The sequence below is a fragment of the Notechis scutatus genome, chromosome 6 (genome assembly GCF_049901735.1).
Source record: "Notechis scutatus isolate UNSWTSFEM ecotype Mainland chromosome 6, rNotScu1.2, whole genome shotgun sequence".
Lineage (NCBI taxonomy): Eukaryota > Metazoa > Chordata > Lepidosauria > Squamata > Elapidae > Notechis > Notechis scutatus.
In genome coordinates, this window is record NC_142014.1 from 17382646 (window position 1) to 17409858 (window position 27213).

The following is a 27213-nucleotide window of genomic DNA, read 5'->3' on the forward strand; positions in this document are numbered from 1 at the left end:
GCTAACTTGTATTAAGAGAAAGAGGTCTAAGGTCATCACTTTGGCCCCCTGCTTAAGGGAGGACTACAACCTAAATCTCCCCACTATTACTCTAGCATCTTAATTTCTATACCACTCAGGATCTTGCTGTACTGTATGTAATCATATTTCACTTTAACTTTGGAAGGTTACAAAACAAATGGCTTTGGAAATTCTGTAATATAATAAGATTCCAGTTCATTTTATGCCGTTGATGTTGCTGCCCTAGAAGTGATATTTTTAGCTTCCAGGTTCATAAGAACATGTGAAGTGGACTGAGTGATTTACAAAGGTCAAGGAGACATGAAATTGAATTCCCACTGAGCCAGCTCACTTCTTAACCTGGGTTAAGTTACCATCTATTAGTCTACCCACCTTTTCAGTATGGTAAAGCTAAAATTTATGGAAAGGCAATTGAATTATTTGAAGAAAATATGGCACACATTTTTAAGCCATACGAGACTTAAGATAAAGAAATGGTGCTTCATAGGAACAATAAAAAAGTAAATATGGTCCGTTATTCAACATAATACGCTTTCAAAAATTAACATCTAACCAACCTGACAATGGTTTGGAAAAGAGGAACATTGTTCCTAAAATAAATTGGCTCCCAGGAAAGCATTTTTTGAGAGAAACCCCGTAATAAGACTCAAATAAGCAGATTCAATTTTCATAGCCTCTATTTGTTTGTTAAGATCATGTACAAAATAGCTGCTGAAACCAATAGAAATGTGCAGAAAACTATGTTTTGGAGGTGTTTCTCAGTTTCTCAACTAGAACTCAGCAGGTTCTAGTTGCTGATTTTTTGTTTTTTTTGGTTGTTGTTTTTGTTTTGTATCAGTCTTAACTCCTGGTGACTGTCTGAACTAGTCCTTGAAGTTTTCTGTGCAAGATTTTTGGAAGTGATTTGTCATTACCTCCTTCCAAGGACTAAGATATAGTGACTGGTCCAAAGTCCTAAAACAGGACTAGATCTCACAGACTTCTGGTTTCTTAGTGTTTCATAGGGCATCTGTCTGTCTGTCTGTCTGTCTGTCTGTCTGTCTGTCTATCTATCTATCTATCTATCTATCTATCTATCCATCCATTTATACCAAAACTCAATGACTGCATACAAATATTTGTGTCTACTTCTTGTTTATTGTGAAATTATTCTGAACAGCACTGTACAACTGTATTATTTACATTATCCATGCAGTATTCCACAAAGTATCTGTACATGGAGGAAAAAGAGGTTCTTTCAGATTTAATTACCTAGCCCATTTTTTATTTTTATTTTCTTTGCTTTCTGATAATGAAGAATGGTAGGAATAGTTATCTGTCCCTCAGCATAATAATTAAGGGCATAACAACTCTAAGTAATCGAAGACAGGTTCTCTGTTGTTTTGAAAATTCCTTTTGTTTCCCACTCCTTGGGCTTTAATGGAGATTTGATTGCTAGGCTTTCAATAAGTCATCAACACAGAAAAGAGAAGCTGGGACGAGGCTGCTGCTGGCAACATCATAGACTTTCTTTTTTTATAGTTCTATCTTTCATCTCAGGCTGATGTGACAGAGTTTATTATGATCTGTGTGCAACACTCTCCTAGCATCTGCGGTAACAGTAGTCAAAACCAGTCATTTGTTTCATTTCCAGGATGCGGGATGATGTGGAAAGTAGTCAGCTGATTAAGAATGGAACTGTGCACACCGTAAATGGCTTATTATCTCACAGCAGTTTGTGTTACCCATGAATTGCCTGTTTTTTTGGAATGGAGAAGTCGCTTTTGGACATGGTTATATCATTCAATTCTCTTTGGCAACTTGCACCTGTCAAATGTGATTCATCAGTATATATTACAGGACAGTATATTACTAATGTCTTTTTTTAAACAGGAATTTAGTGTAGGTTTGAAGTATGTAATAAACCCACGTTGTATTGATCATTCTTTCTCAGTCTGGCTATGTTGAAAAGTGCTTCAGCAAAAAGAAAACTGAGACAATAATGTCTCAATCATTTTTCTAGAACTCTCAGAAATGTCAGAGAGGTTTTACCCTCTTTGTGTGCCCAAGAAAGAAAACATCCAAAAGTATGAGAATCCTACTGATTGTTTTGTTTGTTAAAAGTTTCATAGCAAATAAAATTGGACCTGATCAGCTATACAGTTCATTTGGATATTTGTATAATCATATGTACAATCAGTGTGATTGATTGAATGAATTGAATAAAAATTGTAATCAGAGTATCAATTATCTTTGATCTACTATATAGCTCACTGTTGATATTTCAGTTCAAAAACAGGAAGAGAGAACTTTAGTTTGTCTATATGAAATTTCTCAAGATTTTGTGAAGGGATGTTGAAGTTGCTGAGGTCACCTTGCCTTCAGAAGAGAAAGCTGAGGGAGATTATAACAGCATTCTTAAGTAGCTGAAATAACATCACAGAGAAAGCTAGCACCTGTTTCCATGATTTCCTGGAGTAATACATTGGGTATATTTAAGTTAAACCCAAAGAGCAATCTCTTGGATGAAAAGTGCCGTTTCTGCATTAGGAATAAAGGAATTAAAAGTTAAAGCAGTTCCTTCCTTTTAAGATTTTAAGATTCTATAGAATTGCCCATCAGTTGTAAGGGAAGTGAAACAGAATCTCAACACACACACACACACACAATTGTATGAGTCTATAGTCTTAGCTTATATTTGTCAGTGGAAAGAAGGCACATTTTTCTTCAGAATCCATATGCCCCCCCGCCAAAAAAAATGCCAGGTAATATTGTAAAGCATGCTGTAGATGCTACATCAAATTCTACCCATGAAAGTCTCAAGATTTTGGGAGCAATTTCTTCAGAAAAGTAAAAGTCAGTTTATTAACAAGTCCATCTGGTGGATCTTCCCATCCAGGTTTCTTTGATAACGAAAGGGTGATCTTAAAGAATTACCATTAGATGGCAACCTGACTAAAGAGTAAAGACAAGTTGTTTATGGGCTCAAAAATGACTTCTACCCTTGCTTGATCAGATTCACTTTTTACCATTGTCATCTGGCATTCCAGGTGTTACTTTTGTTGCTTCATCTCCATTTTCTTCATGTCCCAATGGGTCTCACATGTAAATTTTATTGAGGAATCAGCCCTACTCCAGAGGTGGTGTTCAACAGGTTCTGACCAGTTCTGGAGAACTGGTAGTGGAAATTTTGAGTAGCTGGGAGAACCGCCAAATACCAAATACTGACTGGCCCCACCCACATCTATTCTCTGTCTCCCAAGTTCCAGCTGATCCGGTTTTCTTTTGTTGCCCTGCACAGGAGAACGGAGCTGGAAAGCAGGTTAGTGGGGTGGGAATGGGGATTTTGCAGTAACCTTCCCCCAGGAGTGGGGAGGGAATGGAGATTTTACAGTACCCTTCCCCTACCATGCCCACCAAGCCACACCACACCCAGCAAGCCATGCCTACAGAACCAGTAGAATTTTTTTTAAAATCCCACCACTGCCCTACTCCTATGAAATTTGCTCCCATGTAATCTTTGTTTTAAGTGTGTCTCCCTTTATGGATTTGTTTCATGCTAACAGTGAATTCTGTTTTTCCTCCCCCCACCCCAATAATCTTCCTCTTTTTACCCAAGCATTTTAAATTTTAACTCTGTGGCTCAATCTAATAGGTACCATAGGAGTCAGATGGAAGATATCTGATTAAATCACTCAAGACATTAATTGTTCTGTTTCCATTCTTGCAAAATTCTTTCACTCCCATCCCCTTATCCCTGTTGGATAAGGTTAGTTTGCTTCCAAGAGTTTATGGAAAGTAAAGACTAGATCCAGGGCTAGAATTCCTGAGAATTGCCCAGAAAATATGGTCAAGAATAATGGAAGCTGCTGCTGATGTACAGTGTTACAGCTGCCAGTTCTTTAATTCTTCTCAAGATCTTATGATGTTGCAATGTATTCATGTAATGTAGGCATGGACTGTGGCATTTTATAAGTATTACTATTATTAGTCTGCTTCTCAAAATAAATTGGTTTGATTATTATGTCCTGGATTAATATGCAGAGCAGAAGGCAGGAGTTACTACATGGGTTTTTCATTTCTTTGCATTTGGTTTTGCCCTTTTCTCAAAACCTATTTTAGGTAAGAGAGAAAAGGAAGACAAAGGTATACAAACATATAAATTACAGGAAATATCTGTGGTACTTAGCATTTGGAAAGAAGTGATGTCAATATTTTTGTAATAAATTGAAAATTACAAGTTTGTCCATGTAATATTTTCTTTCTCTCTCTCTCTTTTTTCCTTTAATAAACCTAGAATTATCACCTCTCAAGTTGGTCTTCCTGATTATGCTCTCTGAGCTGCCTAGCTGGAAACCTTAACATTTTACATACCTTCCTTTTATGTTCAATGCAGCCCCTTTCTGAGATTCTCTCCTGCAGACCAGGTTATATATATATATATTTTTTACAGCAATGTATTCCAGAAGAACAATTTATAAATTCAGGGAACTTGTAAGGGAGGAAACGCTTTTCCATAATATACATTTTGAGGAAATAAATCATGTCAGTTTTCTCATCAGTGGTTGAGAAGCAGAAATGTCAGAAATGGGGATTATTGTTATACTAGAGAATCCTTAGGGTCAAAAATAGGAATTTGGATGCAGCGAGTAATATTTTCCTTTGGGAACAAAAAGTATCCAAAAGCAAAGATATTTGGAACATGTCCAGGATATATATATATATATATATATATATATATATATATATATATATATATATATATATATATATATATATATATATATATATATATAAAGGCTTGTTGCAAAGAGGAGGGTCAGTCCCTGACTGTTTAGCAGAAGGAGCAGATGTTGCTACTAAACTGATGCTTGTTGTTGTCAGTGGCAGCCTTATGGGGAAACATGTAGATGGATATTGATGTTTGAAACTTTGGCAAAGTCACAGATCTTTGGCTACTTTGGTTTGCAGCACTTTTCAAGTCCTTGTCAGAAAACTAAATTGCACTGCTGGAAAGAATGAAATGCCACTAGCTAAGGAAAGGCCTCTTAAAGCTACCTCATAGGATCTCTCTCTCTCTCCCTTTCTTTTTCTCTCTCTCTCTGTGTCTCTCTGTCTGTGTGTCTCTCTGTCTCTCTTTTTCCCTCTGTCTCTCTATCTCTCTGTCTCTATCTCTCTGTCTCTATCTCTGTCTGTCTGTCTGTCTCTCTCTCTCTCTTTCTTAACACAAAGGGTATTGATCCACTAAGGGAGGCCATAGCTAATGAGAAAATCAGAAACTTTCATTAATATATTTTATCTTTATCTGGAAGAGTTCGTACAAAACAGCATTTTTAAATAAAAAAATAAAATACTGTATAAACCACCTAAGTAACATTTATTTGGGAAAATTATGTGTTTTAAATTAGAGGTGTGAAGTGTTTGGAATCTCCCTGGCAGACTCCATTTTCAAACATATCTCCTCCAAAAGTGTCCCAAAGGCACCTGGTCTTTGTTTTTCCTTGAAAGCAAAACATTTTCAAGGAATAACAAAGTCCAGCTGCCTTTTGAAAAAGCACCTTTGGGACAACTATGACATGAATGATTAGATAATGTCTATGGAGAAGAATCTCCATAGACATTATCTTACAAAAAACTATTTTAACTAATTGCCTCCAATCAGGTTGAACACCTAGTTTTTCCACTTGGGGAATTCTTAGATCATTAATCCAGAAGTTCTCCCAGAAGTAGAAACAAGTATGTTTCTGTCCAAATTGCAGAATTCACCAAACTTTGTGCCAGTCTTGAAACACAAGATAATTTTGAAGTGTTTCTTGAGAAACCTAGAGAAAATGGGGAAGATCTAAATCATACACAATATTCTAGATAACATAATCAGTCTAACTAAACTAATCATTTATCATCTCTAAGGCCCTGGATTTGAGTACTGTTGATTGAAGAGAAGATGACAGAGGTTTTTTTTGAGATTGAATGTTTGTAGATAGGATCTTCCCTTCTCTTCCTTCTCCCTCCCCTCCCCCTTCTTATTTCTCCTATTGTTTTCTCCTGAGCACTTACCATAAATTAAACAAAAATGTGGGAAATACTTAAATTCTAACCTATGTCAGAGAGGTTAGAGTTCCCTCAATGTTTTTTTCTATTTTTGGTCACCTATTAATGAGGTTTAAGTCTACTCCTCTACTCAAACAGGAAACCATGTGTGAAATTTCCAGTACTTTTATTAAGAGTTGGGTCAAGCATATAAAAATACATTTGATAAGGTGTCCTTTGGCAATTCCCAAGTCACACACACAAATCAAGATTTTATAGTTATTTATACACAAACAGGTTCAGGTAGTATAATTGCATTGGCTAATACATTATCCCATATTTGATTATTTTCTTAGTAATCTAGAAAATTCTTGCTTATATATATATATATATATAAACGCCCACACAGCATGAATAAATGAGATGTTACCTCCCACCTACCAGCCATTTGGAAACCCGCCCTCATTAACAAATGAGTACCTAACATGAAGAATGACACCAGACCCACACCCATGAAGGCCACACAAGATGCTACCACCACACTTCCACGTAGAAAGCAGATTCACACCCACACAGATGATGAGACACGACCACGGACCAGAAGCCGTACAGCAGCTGCATCACTACCCGCTTCAAACTCCTCCGACCCATACACGAAGCGAACTGATGCCCAACATGAAGATGTGGCACAACCACGAACACGAAGGCAAACAACAGGATCACAGCTCTCCAGCTCAAATCCCCAGAGAACTAAGACTAACCTGAACACAGCCAAGCCCCCACCTGAACAGAACACACACCCAGCCAATCAGAACACAGCCAACCCCCCAACCAATCAGATCACAGCCAGGCCCCCAACCAATAAGAACACACCCCCCACCCAATCAAAACGCAGCCAAGCCCCCACCCAGTCAAGTTGCACTCCCACTGGCAGTTAAAAGAAAAAACAGCTGCAAGCTCACATTACTCCAAGAGCACAAAGCCGAAGACACAAGTCTGAAAATGACGAATGAGATTTCGGTGAAACATCGCCAAAATACTTCCAATTTTACGCGGGAGAAAACCTGAATAACCAAAGATCCGCATACAAATACCCGCGAAAACCTCAGAAAACAAATATATATATATATATATGTTGTGATTCCGGCATCTGCTACAGGTTTTTTGAATGACAGCTCCAGCGAGGAGGACTTATATGAATCAGCAAGTTCTAACGATGAGGAGGAGATGAATGCATTTGATTTGCAAGATCGGCTTGAACCTTCAAACTCCTCCACCCTTCAATTAGGTGGTCAGCCGGGAACGGGTGATAATGAGGAACAGATGATATCTTCAGGTGAAGAAGATGATAATTTGGATGATTGCTGGGTAGATGTCAGGACAAGACGTCTCCTGACAAGGAGGAACCAACGAGGATACAGTAGGAGGGCAGACCAGCAATTAGACTAATTAGTCTATAAAGGGAGAGATATGACTTTGCACTTTGTCCGGAACAAAGTGTCTATTTGCAAGAGAGAACTGAAGAGCACAGTTTGGAGGATTTTGATCTGAAATATCTTGTTGGGATTTGGATTTAATTCGTTGGAACTTCTACTTATTGGAATTATTTTGTGAAGGATTTTGATCTGAAGAATCTTGTTGAGTCTTGGATTTAGTTCGTGGGAACTTTTACTTATTGGAGCTATCTGTGAACATTTTCCTGTTTGCTGCCTTTCTTTACAAGGACTGCTGCTTTCAGCCTTAACTGTTTATTTTTAGAAGGTGGGACATAACATTTTTGTTCCGGACCTACAGACCATCTTTGCAACGATGGATTCAACTCAAATGCAACAATTGGTGGATCAGCAACAGATGCAAATAAATCAATTACTCCAGAGCAACGTATCCCTTCAAAATCAGGTAACACAATTATTATCGTTTGTTGCCAATTCTCAAACTGTTTCGGCTGCAGCTGGAGTTCCCCCTGCACCCCCTGTGAGAAAAATTCCGATAGCTATGCCAGATAAATTTTCTGGGCAAACGGACATGTTTTCAACATTTTTGGGTCAGTGCCAATTGTATTTTTCTGTGAGGCCGGAGGATTTTCCAACCGATCGAGTTAAAATTGGCTTTATTATTAGTTTGTTAACCGGGCAGGCTGCCAAATGGGCTACTCCTTTATTAGTACAAGATAGTCCATTACTGGACGATTTCCAGGGTTTATTCAACAGATGAACGTTATGTTTGAGAATCCAATTAAATCTCAAACTGTGGACAGAAAATTGAGGGATATTATTCAAGGTAAACACTCATTGCAAGAATACGTTGCAGAATTTCGCTTGTTGTGTATGGACTCCACCTGGAATGAACCAGCTCACATGGCAGCATTCCAAGAGGGTTTGTCCGACATTATCAAGGATGAACTAATTCATGTAGAGCGTGCTTCAACTTTGGACACATTGATTACTCAATGCTTACGTATTGAAGCTCGCCTACAACATCGTGGGTGTAAACGGACCGTTGCAGAGCCACCTGTGTTTCCTCGTTCACGCACCCGTCTATGAGGGTTTTCCAATCCAGAATTCCAGCAGAGGAGCCGATGGAGATAGGCGCACTCCGCTCTCGTTTAACAGTTCAGGAACGATCGAGAAGATTTCAGGAAGGTTTGTGCCTTTATTGCGGGGGTTCGGGACATTTTGCAAATTCCTGCACTCGGAAGGGGACTCGTGGACCTGTATCAAAACCCATTGCTGGTCCGTCGGGAAACGGGGTAGGCCCGACCTCAGGGAAAACCCTAGGTCGGGCACAGTATTCACTTTCATCTCAAATTGCTGAAGTTAATTCTGGCCCTCCTCGACATTTACTTTTGGACACTCGCATATTCTTGCAATCTCGGAAGGAGGGAATCCCTGCCGTGGCACTGGTGGATTCAGGGGCTACGACTAGCTTTATGGATTATGATTTTGTAAAACATTTCAAAGTTCCTTTAGTGCCTGTGAATCCCCCCATGCAGGTGGAAACCGTAGATGGGCGCGAACTCAAGTCGGGACCTATTCGCTTTCCACCCAACCACTGCGTATGCGTATTGGGGATCACGAGGAGGCGATAAGTTTTATATCACTTGAACCTCCATCTTCCTTTGGTGCTCGGAGTATCCTGGCTGCGTCTACACGATCCGTTGGTGGCTTGGGCGCAGAACGCTGTTTCTTTTCCAAGCCTGCAATGTGTGGACCACCTGAGACATGTCTGCGCAGGCCAACATATTGTCGCTTCTGCTGCCTCGATTCCTTCAGAGCTGTCGGATTTCCCGATGTTTTCAGTGAACAGGAGGCAGATCAATTACCACCACATCGTGTTTATGACTGTCCCGTGGATTTGATACCGGACGCTCCATTACCAAAGGGAGGTTGTATTCTTTGTCTGAGCCTGAACTAGTTGCACTTCGAGAATTTTTGAATAAAAATCTAGCTCGGGGATTTATTCGACCTTCGTCATCCCCTCTTTCAGCACCCGTTCTCTTTGTCAAGAAGAAGTCGGGAGAACTTCGTCTTTGTTGTGACTATAGACGCTTAAATGCTATCACTGTGAGAAATAGCTATCCTTTACCGCTCATCTCCGAATTGTTGGAGCGGTTACGGAAAGCTACAATTTTCACGAAACTTGACTTACGTGGAGCTTACAATTTGGTTCGGATGCGTAAGGGAGACGAGTGGAAGACGGCTTTTGGCACCGTTATGGTCATTTCGAGTACACCGTTATGCCATTTGGTTTGACCAACGCTCCTGCTGTATTTCAACATTTAATGAACGATATCTTTCGAGACATGTTGGATAAGTTTGTTGTCATATATTAGGACGACATTTTGATTTATTCAAAATCTAAAGAGCAACATCTTCAGCAGGTGCGTCAAGTGCTTCAGCGTCTTCGGGAACATAAACTTTATGCTAAATTAGAAAAATGTTTCTTTTTCAGTCGTCTATCGAATTCTTGGGACACATTATTTCTCCTGTGGGCATTGCTATGGACCCCAAAAAGGTTGAGGCGTTGTGTAGTTGGGAAGCTCCTCGTCGGGTTAAAGATGTGCAACGACTTTTAGGATTTGCCAACTATTATCGGACTTTCATTCCAGGTTTTGCGAAGATAATGGATCCCATAACCCAGCTTCTTTGTAAGAAGGTTCCATTTGTGTGGGGGCCTCCACAACAACAGGCTTTTGACACTTTGAAAAAGCATTTATAACTGAACCCATATTGAAGCATCCTGATCCGGATCGCCCATTTGTGGTCGAGACAGATGCTTCTAATGTCGCTATCGAGCAGTGCTGTTACAAGCTTGAAGGATGGCGCTCTTTTGTTTCCTTGTGCTTATTATTCTAGGAAGCTTACAGCTCGGAACGCAAACTATACCATTTGGGAAAAAGAGTTGTTAGCTATTAAGGTTGCTTTTGAGACTTGGAGACATCATTTGGAGGGAGCTCGACACAAGGTGGAGGTTCGGACAGATCATAGGAACCTGGAACATTTGACCACGGCTAGGAAATTGAATCAAAGGCAGATTCGTTGGTCGTTATTTTTTGCCAGATTTAATTTCTCGGTTACTTACGTTCCAAGTGGTCAGAATCGGAGGGCGGATGCATTATCTCGAAACCGGAGTATACTTATGCCGAAGATCCTCTTCCTTTACGGACAGTGTTACCACCGAATCTCTAGCCGTACTGCAGGAACCGGTAGATTTACGGGCCCAACTACGAGAGCGCAACGTTTGGATGTGTGGACGCAGCAGAGACGGGAGGACATTGGCCCAACTTCTCCATGGTCTTTTGAAGACGATCTGCTTCGATATCGGGGTTTATTATATGTGCCTACCAGACCGTTGAGGGCTCTCATCATGACACAATGTCATGATAACCCAGCCGCTGGTCATTTTGGATTACACAAGACCTTGCATTTGGTCACTCGGACTTTTTGGTGGCCTCGAGTTCGTCATGATGTGTCTTCTTACGTCGCTTCTTGCGTTCAATGTAGGCAAGCGAAAGCAGCATCCGGTGCACCTCCTGGACTTTTGCAACCCTTGCCGACTCCAAGTAGACCATGGGGAGCGATCTCTATGGACTTTCTGACACATTTACCATCTTCATCGGGGTTCACAACAGTGCTTGTGGTAGTGGATATGTTGACTAAAATGGCCCATTTCATTCCCTGTCGGAAATTACCATCGTCCCCGCTGGGCTCAGTTATTTTTGCAACATATCTTCCGTCTACATGGATTGCCTGATAGAGTGGTTTCTGATCGTGGGGTCCAGTTTACGGCAGAATTTTGGAAACAGTTAATGGCGGCTTTGCAAGTGAAAGTATGTTTAGCGTCAGCGCACCATCCGGAAACTGATGGCGGGACGGAGAAGGTGATTGGGATTCTTACTCAATATTTGAGATGTTTTGTTAATTTGCGACAAAACGATTGGGTGAAATACCTCCCGTTAGCAGAATTCGCGTTTAACAACTCGCAGCATACCTCCACCCGTGTCACGCCATTTTTGCAAATATGGGTTATCATCCGCGTTTCTTCCCATTAACTATGATGGATTCCCGGTTCCTGAGACCCGAGAGTTTTTGGAAGAACTACACGCAGTTCGCCGTCTACTGATACAACAATTGAATAAGGCAAAAGAAGATTATAAGCGGTTTGCAGATCGGTCCCGTCGAGATACACCTCCGTTAGTTGTGGGTGATAAAGTGTGGCTATCTACAAAACATCTGAAGGTCGATCGCCCTATTAGAAAACTTGATCATCGGTTTATTGGTCCGTTCCCGATTGAGGCAGTTATTAATCCCGTGGCATACCGCCTCACTTTGCCACGATCCATGCGTATTCACCCCGTCTTTCATCGATCTCTTTTGATTCCTGATTCTTCTGTTTGTCGATTACGTGATTCTGCTGAATCGGGTCCGTTATCATTGCCTTCTGAGGAGCCTGCTGTTGACGATACGGTGGTCGACGTCCTTGATTCCCGTTGGCTCAAAGGTCGCTTCCAGTATTTGATCAGGAGGAGGGTAGATGACTCGGAGGTTTGTTCCTGGACGGATGCGTCTACACTTCATGCTTCGGATCTGCTTCGAGACTTTCATGCACGCTTCCCTTCGAAACCGCATCCGGATCGCCAGACCCGGGGGAAGGGCCCTGCGGTGAGGGATAGTGTTGTGATTCCGGCATCTGCTACAGGTTTTTTGAATGACAGCTCCAGCGAGGAGGACTTATATGAATCAGCAAGTTCTAACGATGAGGAGGAGATGAATGCATTTGATTTGCAAGATCGGCTTGAACCTTCAAACTCCTCCACCCTTCAATTAGGTGGTCAGCCGGGAACGGGTGATAATGAGGAACAGATGATATCTTCAGGTGAAGAAGATGATAATTTGGATGATTGCTGGGTAGATGTCAGGACAAGACGTCTCCTGACAAGGAGGAACCAACGAGGATACAGTAGGAGGGCAGACCAGCAATTAGACTAATTAGTCTATAAAGGGAGAGATATGACTTTGCACTTTGTCCGGAACAAAGTGTCTATTTGCAAGAGAGAACTGAAGAGCACAGTTTGGAGGATTTTGATCTGAAATATCTTGTTGGGATTTGGATTTAATTCGTTGGAACTTCTACTTATTGGAATTATTTTGTGAAGGATTTTGATCTGAAGAATCTTGTTGAGTCTTGGATTTAGTTCGTGGGAACTTTTACTTATTGGAGCTATCTGTGAACATTTTCCTGTTTGCTGCCTTTCTTTACAAGGACTGCTGCTTTCAGCCTTAACTGTTTATTTTTAGAAGGTGGGACATAACATTTATATATATATTTGTTTTCTGAGGTTTTCGCGGGTACTTATATGTATGGTATTCAGCTTTGTTCAGGTATTTTCCCATGTCATTATAGTTGTGCTTTTAAAGTTGTAGCAACGTTTCGGCAGAATCTCATCTGCCATCATCAGGCTTCTGTATTGTGTTCGTCTGTGAGTCAGACTTTCACAGCCATTTCAGTTTTAAATTTGGGGCTAGCCTACTTCTGTGACAGAATGGTTTTTTCTTCATCCTGATTGTTTGGGAGTCTTGGTTTGTGTTTATTGGTCTTGGAGTTTGCTGTGTTCTACTTGATTGGTGTTTCTAATATTCTGTCTGTTTTGTGGCTTTTTTTGTCTTGATTGGCTGGCAACATTGTGTTCCTGTATTGGAGGCTTTTAGTGCAGCTTGGTTCCGAGTAAATGGATGGCTATCATTTATTAGGAAGCTAGGTTTCATCTGGGTGCCTGGTTGGGGTGTGTTTGAGCTGAAACGTTGCTACAACTTTAAAAGCACAACTATAATGATGTGGAAAAATACCCGAACAAAGCTGAATTTATGTAATTTGGCTCAGTTGTCTCATTTGTATGATAGTGTCATGCCCCTGGTGGAGACTGACTCTGAGGGAGAGGAGAAACAGCCGACAGGGGGTGGAGGTGTGGCTCTGGAGGTTGTGGAGGAGGCTGGGGAAGGGCAGAGACTGGCTGAGCAGTCAGAGGAGGACCCAGGCCCATCCCCTATGCATCCTAGGGCATGCAGGGTGGAGAGGATAAGGGAGAGATGTGGTCTCCTCGGGAGGACAGGGCCTTGATCCTCTTCATGGGCTGCAGGTATGACAACTGAATAATAATTTGGACCTGCGTACTGGCAAATGCTGGAAACAAATCATGTAAATATCTCTAGTTTATAGTTCCTCTTTGAGTTTGGCGTTCTTCCTAGTGTGTGTTATCTGTGGACATCCTCCAGCCCTTATCTTGCCTGGTTTGTGTTGCTTTTTTCCTTCTTTGTGTAACTGTGTGGAAGGTTTTTTTTTTTTTTTTTTGTCTTCCGTCAAAGATATTCGGAGCTTGGAAGCAAACTGAAATAATAAAATACCTGTTTTCTGTGACTGTGTTTGTTTTGTATCCCATCCTGGGTCATCACAGATGGTGCCATGAGGTATGGTATTATTGTTCTCTTCATCTTCCTATAGATATCCATTCACTGATCTTTCAGTCTCTAAATCAGACAGCCAGAAGTAGTCATAATCTTAATTGTTTTATGCAACAAAGAAATAGCAGATATTTCTCCAGGGGCTCCACCTGGCCCTTGGGACATGCAGTTCAAGATGTTATTGGTCTGGCTTATGATTTATTTTGCTGATTATTTTTAATAGGTAAGATCCACATTCCTTTATTACTATTCTGCCTGTTATAAATCCAGTTTTTTTTTAATTGGATTTACCAGCCTTTTTTACTGACTCATCCAGATTTTGTGTGGCTCCACTTAACTCTCAAGTTTAAAATAGCCTTGTATTTCTGCATTGTCGCCTTAGCACCCTCTTTCTGATTTGCATTTCATCACAGACTTAATGAATGAACGACAGTCTATTGGCGAATTAAGGCTTGCTAGGTTAAGGAGTTTGTTCACCAGATTTCAAATCTCTGGTGAACAGCTTGCTGCAGCCCTACAAATCATGCTGTCAAAACAAATTGCACAGTTAAAATATACCTTTACAAATATGGTTCCAAGTAGGTAATTGAAAGGTAATTGAAAAACCCAGAGTTTGTGTTAAGAATTGGGAGGCAAAGGGAGGAAGTAACAAAATAAGAAGGGACTATAGGAAATTACTGGCCAAAATAAAAATCTAAATAATTGTAAATGTATAAATATTATTTTTTAATTCATTGCAAATTGTGGCACAAAAACAGAGGTGTTATCACATAATGCAAACTTTCATAACCAAATGCAAAGAAAACATACGTCATAGCAAATTTGCAATATATGCATTATGTGATTTGCATTAACCTTCACTAGCTTGTTGTATTTGATGCTTTTATTGCTCTCCAGTGGAAATGTTGTAATTATAGCAGGGGAAAACCAGTGGCCGAGAGGCAACATTAATTGTATAAGGAAAACATTTGTTAATCAAACATGTCATTCAAGGAGGGAGAATGGGACAAAGTGTATGTAATTCTGCTTCAGGAGACCAATGAAATCTCACTCCATGAGAAGCTCTATAACAATTAGAACTATTGCCATGGTCCATGTGTTCCTCTTAGACATACATCTTCAGAAATGTATCAGTGTTGACTGCCTGGGCTTATTTGCATTAAACACTGAACACCAACTACTGACTCTGAAGGAGAGAATAATGTCATAGACTGCAGTTCAAAAAGAGAGAGATTTAAAGGCCCAGAACCAGACAGAAAAACAACAGAAACACTGAGGAGAAAAATCATTTCTTTCTCTGATCTAAGTCTGAAAATAAAAGTGTATGGTGGGTCGCACAATATCGTTATGGTTGGTCACACAGTCTGCAGATGTTTAGACTAGATTTGGCATATTATTATTACCTGTTCGCCACAATGTGAAGTCACAGCTGCCAGCTTCTCTAGCTGTTGTTGTTGGCCTTCATAGGCATCAAGTTCTTCCCAAGAACCCAGAATGTCAGACTATATCAGCATAGCATATGTGTGGGTCTCAGCAGTGCAGCCTTTTGCAACTGACAGATGGAAATTTTGGCAATGCACAGATATTCTAAGTACCTGTCCAAGATTTTTTTGGATCTCACCTCATGTGCCGATAACCCACTAGAACCATCATGGCCAGTTTATGCCATATTTTTTTTCAATTTTGATTTTCAGATCTTGATCCTTTCTGATCTCCAATTCTTTGTCCTCTAGTATTCCCAGGAATTGCTTCATCAATTTTCCACACTTTCTTCTTTTTAATCACAGTTATATCTTATGAGCCAAATGTGATAATTATGCATTCAGTAATCCCACAATATTTTAATCTTTTCAACTACTTTTTCAACTCACCAATTTTTCATGATTGGTGCATGCTATTTTTTGCAGATGTTTCAGTGAATACTTTTGGCAATATGTTATGTCATTGTTTATAATCAGTGTGATCTTCTTGCACAAGCTGACAATATGATCTATTGTTTTTTGTCTGCTTCTCTGAACAATCTGCACTTTGAATCATTTTGATTATTTTTCCCAGTTCTGGCCTTGAGTGCATTTAATTTGAATAGCTTGCTCTTGAGCAACCAAAATCAAGTCTCCAGTTTCTTTCTAATTTTCCAGATATAAGCAGTTGCCAGGTTTCATTTTCATCCACTTTTCCCTTGATCTTTTGGAGAAATTAACCATGTAATAATGCCTCACCCGCATTTTGTTCGTATTTTCATTGCATTATTTTGATATTCACTTTTCATTTTCCGTACTTTTACAAAGTTCTAATATTTAAGTTATTTCAATGCTTGTTCCTAGCTGTTTTTCAGCCAAACAAACTGCTTTCTTCTACAACACTTCATTTTATCTGAAATAAACCTCTGTCTTCATTTCTAAAGGCCTGGCGCAATCTGTCAATATCACTGTGCGGATGTTATGCATAGTGAATAATCATCACTTTTCTTGTTTATCAATCCAAATTGCAGAATTCAGCTTGTGTCCAGTTAGTCATTATGGCAGTATATTATATCAAAGTGGGACAAAGTATTGATGGCTTTGATGGTATATCCAGTATTCAATTTTTGTGCTTTTCTCACCTTTTGGATGTATTCTTTACTAATCCCATTTGTAACTTATCCAGTCTTGTTGTTGACCAATTAATACATGCAACTGATGTTGGGTCTTTTGTTATTGTTATTAGTACTTTTAATTAGATATGATGTTTTATTGTCTTATTTTCTTTTCCCCCTGATAAATGAATTATTGCACCAAACTATTTCTCTTTTCCTACCTAATCTGTCTTTGGCAACTGACTGATGGCGATTGTATCAATGCCAACGATGTTCCAATGATAGCCCAGATAGTTTGGGGTTGCATCAAATATTAATATTAGTATTGGTATTATCATCGCTTTCTTTTTCTATGGTCATCCTATTTCTATTTGCAGGTCTTTATATTTTGTGACTTTCTACAATTCTATCTCTTCCATTCTCCAGGCATGCATGTCTGCTATCCAGATATTGTTTTGTGTTTCTTATTGACCGTTGTTAAGAGTGTTATATGGCAGGTATTTGTCTGTTTGAATTCTAAAGTCCCAGAGTACTTTAGCTTCTTCGTTTTCTACTAGTTTGCCATTTTCTGTGGTCCCACCAGCTATTGCTTGCAGGCCAATGGTATTCCTTGCAGATCTTCTAATGCACCATCGTTGCAAGATTGTGTATTATTATTTGTAGTTAGTCTGTGTGATTCTCTTGTGGCAATAAACCAGGTGGTTACTGTTTCTTTAGCTTCTTTGCAGAGGCAGCACTTGCTGTCTGTTCCTGTCTTCTCAGTTTTGGCTTTGTGTGCATTTATTCTTAAGGCTTGGTTTTGTGCAGCCAGAATTAAATTCTCGCTCTTTCTTCAATTTCCCTGCTCTTAGTCATTGCCAGGCATTGGTGTTATCTGGTTTGCCTGCATTTTTTTTTAATGTACTGACCATGTAATGCTTTGCCTTGCTGTGTTTCTTTTCTATTTTTCATTTGGTCTTTCCAGTATTCAGTGCAGATTAGTTTCATCTTTCCAGTGCTGAAGTCAACATTTTGAGTAATTTCTATCACTTGTTTAAGGTAAGGAAGCTTTTCAGCTTCTGGTAGCTGATTTGTGAATCAAGAATCCAAAGGCTACACATAGTTGTGCATATTCATTATCCTCCCTTCCTCATAGTGGAGTTGAATAAATCACCAAGAAGAAAGGGGCAAGTACAACCTTGTTGTTTTCCTCTTAAGTATCCCTGAACAGATCAATGATTTCAACTACTACTAGGAGATGGAAGTAGCAATCTTGACCAAGGACATTGTTTCAGCCTTTCTCCTAACAATCTCCTAATCATATTCCTCATCTTTCTGCTGACTTTCCCAGCAGAAAAAAACAATAGACTGTTTGGTGTTGTGATTCCGGCATCTGCTACAGGTTTTTTGAATGACAGCTCCAGCGAGGAGGACTTATATGAATCAGCAAGTTCTAACGATGAGGAGGAGATGAATGCATTTGATTTGCAAGGTCGGCTTGAACCTTCAAACTCCTCCACCCTTCAATTAGGTGGTCAGCCGGGAACGGGTGATAATGAGGAACAAATGTTATCTTCAGGTGAAGAAGATGATAATTTGGATGATTGCTGGGTAGATGTCAGGACAAGACGTCTCCTGACAAGGAGGAACCAACGAGGTTACAGTAGGAGAGCAGACCAGCAATTAGACTAATTAGTTACTCTATAAAGGGAGAGATATGACTTTGCACTTTGTCCGGAACAAAGTGTCTATTTGCAAGAGAGAACTGAAGAGCACAGTTTGGAGGATTTTGATCTGAAATATCTTGTTGGGATTTGGATTTAATTCGTTGGAACTTCTACTTATTGGAATTATTTTGTGAAGGACTTTGATCTGAAGAATCTTGTTGAGTCTTGGATTTAGTTCGTTGGAACTTTTACTTATTGGAGCTATCTGTGAAAATTCCTGTTTGCTGCCTTTCTTTACAAGGACTGTTGCTTTCAGCCTTATCTGTTTACTTTAAAAGGTGGGACATAACATTTTCCTGTTTGCTGCCTTTCTTTACAAGGACTGCTGCTTTCAGCCTTAACTGTTTATTTTAGAAGGTGGGACATAACATTTTTGTTCCGGACCTAACAGACCATCTTTGCAACGATGGATTCAACTCAAATGCAACAATTAGTGGAGCAGCAACAGATGCAAATAAATCAATTACTCCAGAGCAACGTATCCCTTCAAAATCAGGTAACACAATTATTATCGTTCGTTGCCAATTCTCAAACTGTTTCAGCTGCAGCTGGAGTTCCCCCTGCACCCCTGTGAGAAAAATTCTGATAGCTATGCCAGATAAATTTTCTGGGCAAACGGACATGTTTTCAACATTTTTGGGTCAGTGCCAATTGTATTTTTCTGTGAGGCCGGAGGATTTTCCAACCGATCAAGTTAAAATTGGCTTTATTATTAGTTTGTTAACCGGGCAGGCTGCCAAATGGGCTACTCCCTTATTAGTACAAGATAGTCCATTACTGGACGATTTCCAGGGGTTTATTCAACAGATGAAGCGTTATGTTTGAGAATCCAATTAAATCTCAAACTGTGGACAGAAAATTGAGGGATATTATTCAAGGTAAACACTCATTGCAAGAATACGTTGCAGAATTTCGCTTGTTGTGTATGGACTCCACCTGGAATGAACCAGCTCACATGGCAGCATTCCAAGAGGGTTTGTCCGACATTATCAAGGATGAACTAATTCATGCAGAGCGTGCTTCAACTTTGGACACATTGATTACTCAATGCTTACGTATTGAAGCTCGCCTACAACATCGTGGGTGTAAACGGACCGTTGCAGAGCCACCTGTGTTTCCTCGTTCACGCACCCCGTCTATGAGGGTTTTCCAATCCAGAATTCCAGCAGAGGAGCCGATGGAGATAGGCGCACTCCGCCCTCGTTTAACAGTTCAGGAACGATCGAGAAGATTTCAGGAAGGTTTGTGCCTTTATTGCGGGGGTTCGGGACATTTTGCAAATTCCTGCACTCGGAAGGGGACTCGTGGACCTGTATCAAAACCCATTGCTGGTCCGTCGGGAAACGGGGTAGGCCCGACCTCAGGGAAACCCTAGGTCGGGCACAGTATTCACTTTCATCTCAAATTGCTGAAGTTAATTCTGGCCCTCCTCGACATTTACTTTTGGACACTCGCATATTCTTGCAATCTCGGAAGGAGGGAATCCCTGCCGTGGCACTGGTGGATTCAGGGGCTACGACTAGCTTTATGGATTATGATTTCGTAAAACATTTCAAAGTTCCTTTAGTGCCTGTGAATCCCCCCATGCAGGTGGAAACCGTAGATGGGCGCAAACTCAAGTCGGGACCTATTCGCTTTGCCACCCAACCACTGCGTATGCGTATTGGGGATCACGAGGAGGCGATAAGTTTTTATATCACTTCGAACCTCCATCTTCCTTTGGTGCTCGGAGTATCCTGGCTGCGTCTACACGATCCGTTGGTGGCTTGGGCGCAGAACGCTGTTTCTTTTCCAAGCTTGCAATGTGTGGACCACCTGAGACATGTCTGTGCAGGCCAACATATTGTTGCTTCTGCTGCCTCGATTCCTTCAGAGCTGTCGGATTTCCCCGATGTTTTCAGTGAACAGGAGGCAGATCAATTACCACCACATCGTGTTTATGACTGTCCCGTGGATTTGATACCGGACGCTCCATTACCAAAGGGAGGTTGTATTCTTTGTCTGAGCCTGAACTAGTTGCACTTCGAGAATTTTTGAATAAAAATCTAGCTCGGGGATTTATTCGACCTTCGTCATCCCCTCTTTCAGCACCCGTTCTCTTTGTCAAGAAGAAGTCGGGAGAACTTCGTCTTTGTTGTGACTATAGACGCTTAAATGCTATCACTGTGAGAAATAGCTATCCTTTACCGCTCATCTCCGAATTGTTGGAGCGGTTACGGGAAGCTACAATTTTCACGAAACTTGACTTACGTGGAGCTTACAATTTGGTTCGGATGCGTAAGGGAGACGAGTGGAAGACGGCTTTTGGCACTCGTTATGGTCATTTCGAGTACACCGTTATGCCATTTGGTTTGACCAACGCTCCTGCTGTATTTCAACATTTAATGAACGATATCTTTCGAGACATGTTGGATAAGTTTGTTGTCATATATTTGGACGACATTTTGATTTATTCAAAATCTAAAGAGCAACATCTTCAGCAGGTGCGTCAAGTGCTTCAGCGTCTTCGGGAACATAAACTTTATGCTAAATTAGAAAAATGTTTCTTTTTCAGTCGTCTATCGAATTCTTGGGACACATTATTTCTCCTGTGGGCATTGCTATGGACCCCAAAAAGGTTGAGGCGTTGTGTAGTTGGGAAGCTCCTCGTCGGGTTAAAGATGTGCAACGACTTTTAGGATTTGCCAACTATTATCGGACTTTCATTCCAGGTTTTGCGAAGATAATGGATCCCATAACCCAGCTTCTTTGTAAGAAGGTTCCATTTGTGTGGGGGCCTCCACAACAACAGGCTTTCGACACTTTGAAAAAAGCATTTATAACTGAACCCATATTGAAGCATCCTGATCCGGATCGCCCATTTGTGGTCGAGACAGATGCTTCTAATGTCGCTATCGGAGCAGTGCTGTTACAAGCTTCGGAGGATGGCGCTCTTTTGTTTCCTTGCGCTTATTATTCTAGGAAGCTTACAGCTTCGAACGCAACTATACCATTTGGGAAAAAGAGTTGTTAGCTATTAAGGTTGCTTTTGAGACTTGGAGACATCATTTGGAGGGAGCTCGACACAAGGTGGAGGTTCGGACAGATCATAGGAACCTGGAACATTTGACCACGGCTAGGAAATTGAATCAAAGGCAGATTCGTTGGTCGTTATTTTTGCCAGATTTAATTTCTCGGTTACTTACGTTCCAAGTGGTCAGAACCGGAGGGCGGATGCATTATCTCGGAAACCGGAGTATACTTATGCCGAAGATCCTCTTCCTTTACGGACAGTGTTACCACCGGAATCTCTAGCCGTACTGCAGGAACCGGTAGATTTACGGGCCCAACTACGAGAGGCGCAACGTTTGGATGTGTGGACGCAGCAGAGACGGGAGGACATTGGCCCAACTTCTCCATGGTCTTTTGAAGACGATCTGCTTCGATATCGGGGTTTATTATATGTGCCTACCAGACCGTTGAGGGCTCTCATCATGACACAATGTCATGATAACCCAGCCGCTGGTCATTTTGGATTACACAAGACCTTGCATTTGGTCACTCGGACTTTTTGGTGGCCTCGAGTTCGTCATGATGTGTCTTCTTACGTCGCTTCTTGCGTTCAATGTAGGCAGCGAAAGCAGCATCCGGTGCACCTCCTGGACTTTTGCAACCCTTGCCGACTCCAAGTAGACCATGGGGAGCGATCTCTATGGACTTTCTGACACATTTACCGTCTTCATCGGGGTTCACAACAGTGCTTGTGGTAGTGGATATGTTGACTAAAATGGCCCATTTCATTCCCTGTCGGAAATTACCATCGTCCGCACTCTGGCTCAGTTATTTTTGCAACATATCTTCCGTCTACATGGACTGCCTGATAGAGTGGTTTCTGATCGTGGGGTCCAGTTTACGGCAGAATTTTGGAAACAGTTAATGGCGGCTTTGCAAGTGAAAGTATGTTTAGCGTCAGCGCACCATCCGGAAACTGATGGTGGGACGGAGAAAGTGATTGGGATTCTTACTCAATATTTGAGATGTTTTGTTAATTTGCGACAAAACGATTGGGTGAAATACCTCCCGTTAGCAGAATTCGCGTTTAACAACTCGCAGCATACCTCCACCCGTGTCACGCCATTTTTTGCAAATATGGGTTATCATCCGCATTTCTTCCCATTAACTATGATGGATTCCCCGGTTCCTGAGACCCGAGAGTTTTTGGAAGAACTACACGCAGTTCGCCGTCTACTGATACAACAATTGAACAAGGCAAAAGAAGATTATAAGCGGTTTGCAGATCGGTCCCGTCGAGATACACCTCCGTTAGTTGTGGGTGATAAAGTGTGGCTATCTACAAAACATCTGAAGGTCGATCGCCCTATTAGAAAACTTGATCATCGGTTTATTGGTCCGTTCCCGATTGAGGCAGTTATTAATCCCGTGGCATACCGCCTCACTTTGCCACGATCCATGCGTATTCACCCGTCTTTCATCGATCTCTTTTGATTCCTGATTCTTCTGTTTGTCGATTACGTGATTCTGCTGAACCGGGTCCGTTATCATTGCCTTCTGAGGAGCCTGCTGTTGACGATACGGTGGTCGATGTCCTTGATTCCCGTTGGCTCAAAGGTCGCTTCCAGTATTTGGTCAGGAGGAGGGTAGATGACTCGGAGGTTTGTTCCTGGACGGATGCGTCTACACTTCATGCTTCGGATCTGCTTGAGACTTTCATGCACGCTTCCCTTGAAACCGCATCCGGATCGCCAGACCCGGGGAAGGGCCCTGCGGTGAGGATAGTGTTGTGATTCCGGCATCTGCTACAGGTTTTTGAATGACAGCTCCAGCGAGGAGGACTTATATGAATCAGCAAGTTCTAATGATGAGGAGGAGATGAATGCATTTGATTTGCAAGGTCGGCTTGAACCTTCAAACTCCTCCACCCTTCAATTAGGTGGTCAGCCGGGAACGGGTGATAATGAGGAACAAATGTTATCTTCAGGTGAAGAAGATGATAATTTGGATGATTGCTGGGTAGATGTCAGGACAAGACGTCTCCTGACAAGGAGGAACCAACGAGGTTACAGTAGGAGAGCAGACCAGCAATTAGACTAATTAGTTACTCTATAAAGGGAGAGATATGACTTTGCACTTTGTCCGGAACAAAGTGTCTATTTGCAAGAGAGAACTGAAGAGCACAGTTTGGAGGATTTTGATCTGAAATATCTTGTTGGGATTTGGATTTAATTCGTTGGAACTTCTACTTATTGGAATTATTTTGTGAAGGACTTTGATCTGAAGAATCTTGTTGAGTCTTGGATTTAGTTCGTTGGAACTTTTACTTATTGGAGCTATCTGTGAAAATTCCTGTTTGCTGCCTTTCTTTACAAGGACTGTTGCTTTCAGCCTTATCTGTTTACTTTAAAAGGTGGGACATAACATTTTCCTGTTTGCTGCCTTTCTTTACAAGGACTGCTGCTTTCAGCCTTAACTGTTTATTTTAGAAGGTGGGACATAACAGTTTGGTATGTAATATTGGTGAGGATTATGGTTGTTCCGATCTGGCCATGGATGTTTGTGATCTACAAATTACTGACCTTTCGGATTTACCGAACCACTCTTTATTGCTGGAATGGAATACAAGAGATGGTTAATATGTCTGTACATTCCTTCATCAAGTAAGCATATAAACAAGTCTTGAACTGCATAAGTATAAATGACGTGGTATAGTTTATACTCTTAAAACCTGTACAATATTTTACAGCCTGTATGAGGACACATTTTAATCCTCATTAAAAATCAACTCAATTGAATTAATGCATTTTCTCATGACCTTTATATCCCCAGGATTCCTAATCAACTGTCTCAGTTGATTAATCTTTCTCTGTGTACTATAAATTACTCTTCAAACCTTCTTAAAAACTCTGTTTAATTCTTAATTAGTTGTAAGCCATCAGAGATTTTGACTAATTTTTTTTAATTCCCCGACCTGATGACCAGATTTAGCTGAATACAAATGATATTAGTCCTGCTATTCCTTAGTACATATAATATTCTGATCATTTTAAAGTTTAGATAATATACTCTGTTAATCCTTTGAAACCTGAAGGTGATATATTGGTGATTGAATTTTCCTTGTAGAAAAATATATATTGAAATTGAAAACATCTGCCCAACTAATTCAGGTGATGATAATAACTTGACTCTTTCGAAAGAATAATATTACGTTTGTTGCAAGCATTTCCTAAAGACCAGATCAATGAACGCGTTTAGCATAGGAGTCAATACTAAGATCTGAGAGTTCCAGTGATATTTCAGTGGTTAGATATGAAAGTCTTCCTGAGCTCTCACTTTTGGAACCCTTCAATGTAGTTTTCAGTAATCCTCCTCTCTTTTTTTCCCCAGGTAATCTTCTCCAGTAGATTAAGAAAGCTTTTCTGAAGATGCTGTGAAAACAGAGCTGGGCTCTCATATAAATTTTAGGCAGGTATTCACGTGTTGGTTTAGCATGTTAAATAGTATATCTGGTATAGGCAGCAAAGGCCCATTAGTGTAAATATTTTCCCAAACAATAGCATGTGGATGATTCTATATCAAAAGCATATGCAAAAAAAAAAAAAATAGAAAAGAAAAAAGAGTCAAAACAAAACAGGAAAAGTGGGGAAAAGTCTATAAACTATAAATTTTTGCGCACATAGACTGTCTTTCACACTAATTGATCTGTGCATGTAAAGGGTGCATACAAGCACAAAGAGATATCCCATGTCTCACCTTAATAGCTTGACTGGATTGGGCCAACCACTTCTCTCACCAAAATAATGCTCGAAGAACCCTCCAAACAGGACATGGAGATCTCTTCCCACTGTTACTGAACTCATACTTTTGTGATCCTGAGAGGGACAATACGCATCTCTTAATATGTAGCCATTCACAAAAATAATGTATTAACTGAGCTTCTGTCCTTTAAAAGAGAATGTCTTGGACATTCTAGGAAGTTCCTCCCCCACACAAAAAAAAAGAAAAAAAAAAGAAAGGAACAACTTCAGTGATGTCTTCTTTTTCTTCTACCACCTGTTGTTTACTTGAAAAACATTTCATTGTATGTCTTCTGAGTCTTTCTGTTAGCTCTTGTGAAAAGCAATGCACAATCTGTATTTCTGTAGTACTAGATTTCCTTTCCTTTGGGAAAGGACCAGTTTTGAAGCCTGGATCGCAAATCAAGAAGAGGAGTAAGCTATTTAAGCAAGAGGTAAAAGGTATAAAATGTGGAGAATAACACAACTGAGTGATAGAGATGAGACCATACTTATAATTACCATTGGAAGGATGTTAACGGTAGTTCTCTTCCACATGTTATAGTGGCCTCATCCAAACTTGATTGCAGGAAGTACAATTTCAGCAACAGAGTGGTCAATGTCTGGGACTCACTACCTGATTTTGTTGTCACCTGCTCAAACTCTGCACTCCTTTACCCTCAAACTAACCTCTAATGACCTCACCCCATTCCTAAGAGGTCTGTAAGGGGCGTGCATAAGCGTACAATCGTGTCTACCGTCCCCGTCCTATTGTCCCCAATTATTAGTTCCTATTTCTTATATTTAAACTTATGTTTATTCTTATTTCTATTATATTGTAAGCTTTTGACAAATAAATAAATAAATAAACAAACAAACAAATAAACAAACAAACAAACAAACAAACAAACAAACAAACAAATAAATAAATAAATAAATAAATAAATAAATAAATAAATAAATAAATAAATAAATAAATAAATAAATATAGAATAGAATCTGTGCAGAGAAAGTTTGTTTATTTTTATTTATTTATAAGAACCGCAGTGGTGCAATGGTTAGAATGCTGTACTCCAGGCTACTTCTGCTGATAGCCAGCTGCCTGCAATTTGGCAAATCGACTCTCACCAGGCTCAAGTTTGATTCAGCCTTCCAACCTCCCGAGGTTTGTAAAATGAGGACCCAGATTGTTGGGGGCAAGAGGATGGCTCTGTAAACTGCTTAGAGCGGGTTGTAAAAACACTGTGAAGGGTATAAGTGTTATTGCTATTTCTTAAATGTTTATGCCCCCCATAGCCCCTATAAGGTGACTCTGGGTGGCTTACAGATTATAAAAACAAATCACAAAAGTAATAAAAATACGTTCAAATATTCAACTGTATTAAATCTCTGTAAAAAACAAAACTAAGAGGTGGACAGCATGGGGATGAGGTCTTCTTGCCCTCTTCTTTAGCAGTTGGGATCCATAGCAGACCTCTTCTTCTGCTGCAAAAGGAGTGGACTAGTCCTAATGGGGACATAAGGCTCTTCAGATACTCTGATTCTTATATGATTGCAGAGAAGATGTGAAATCTCAATATAACTTTCTTGTTCAATGAAACTTACTTAATAAATCTTAGCTATAAAAATACTCAAGGGATGCAAAGGTACACTTTAGCGTTAATGTGCTCTTCAAATCCTCCCAGAATTGATTAGAAGATGGGCAGCTATATAAATGATTTAATAAATTTTTAAATAAAAGAAAAAGAGCGCCAGTGACTTACAGAAACAATCAGGTTCACATCCTTATTCATATTCTGAAATGCATCTGACAAAAGCATTGACGTTTCTCATACTTTAAGATTTGTCTTTTCTAATTTCAGCTTTAAGTAAAAGACACTGGAGATTGTGCTCTCTAAATTAATTTCCTTCTAAATGAAATGACATTTCCTATCTTACTTTTGATCACAGTGTCAAAGGAAATGATCCTTAGAAACATCTAATGATTGACATTAGCTAGTCTCTTTTTTTTGCCTCTGAAAGCAAGCTTTGATGTGTAAAATTCATATTAAAAATATTATGCTCCTTTGATAATCTTAAACTAGATGACATGCTATTCCCTCATTGGAAACTGTGTATATAATTTATTAGTGAAAAGAAATAAAGAATCTTCCAATTTCCAGGAAAAAAACCAG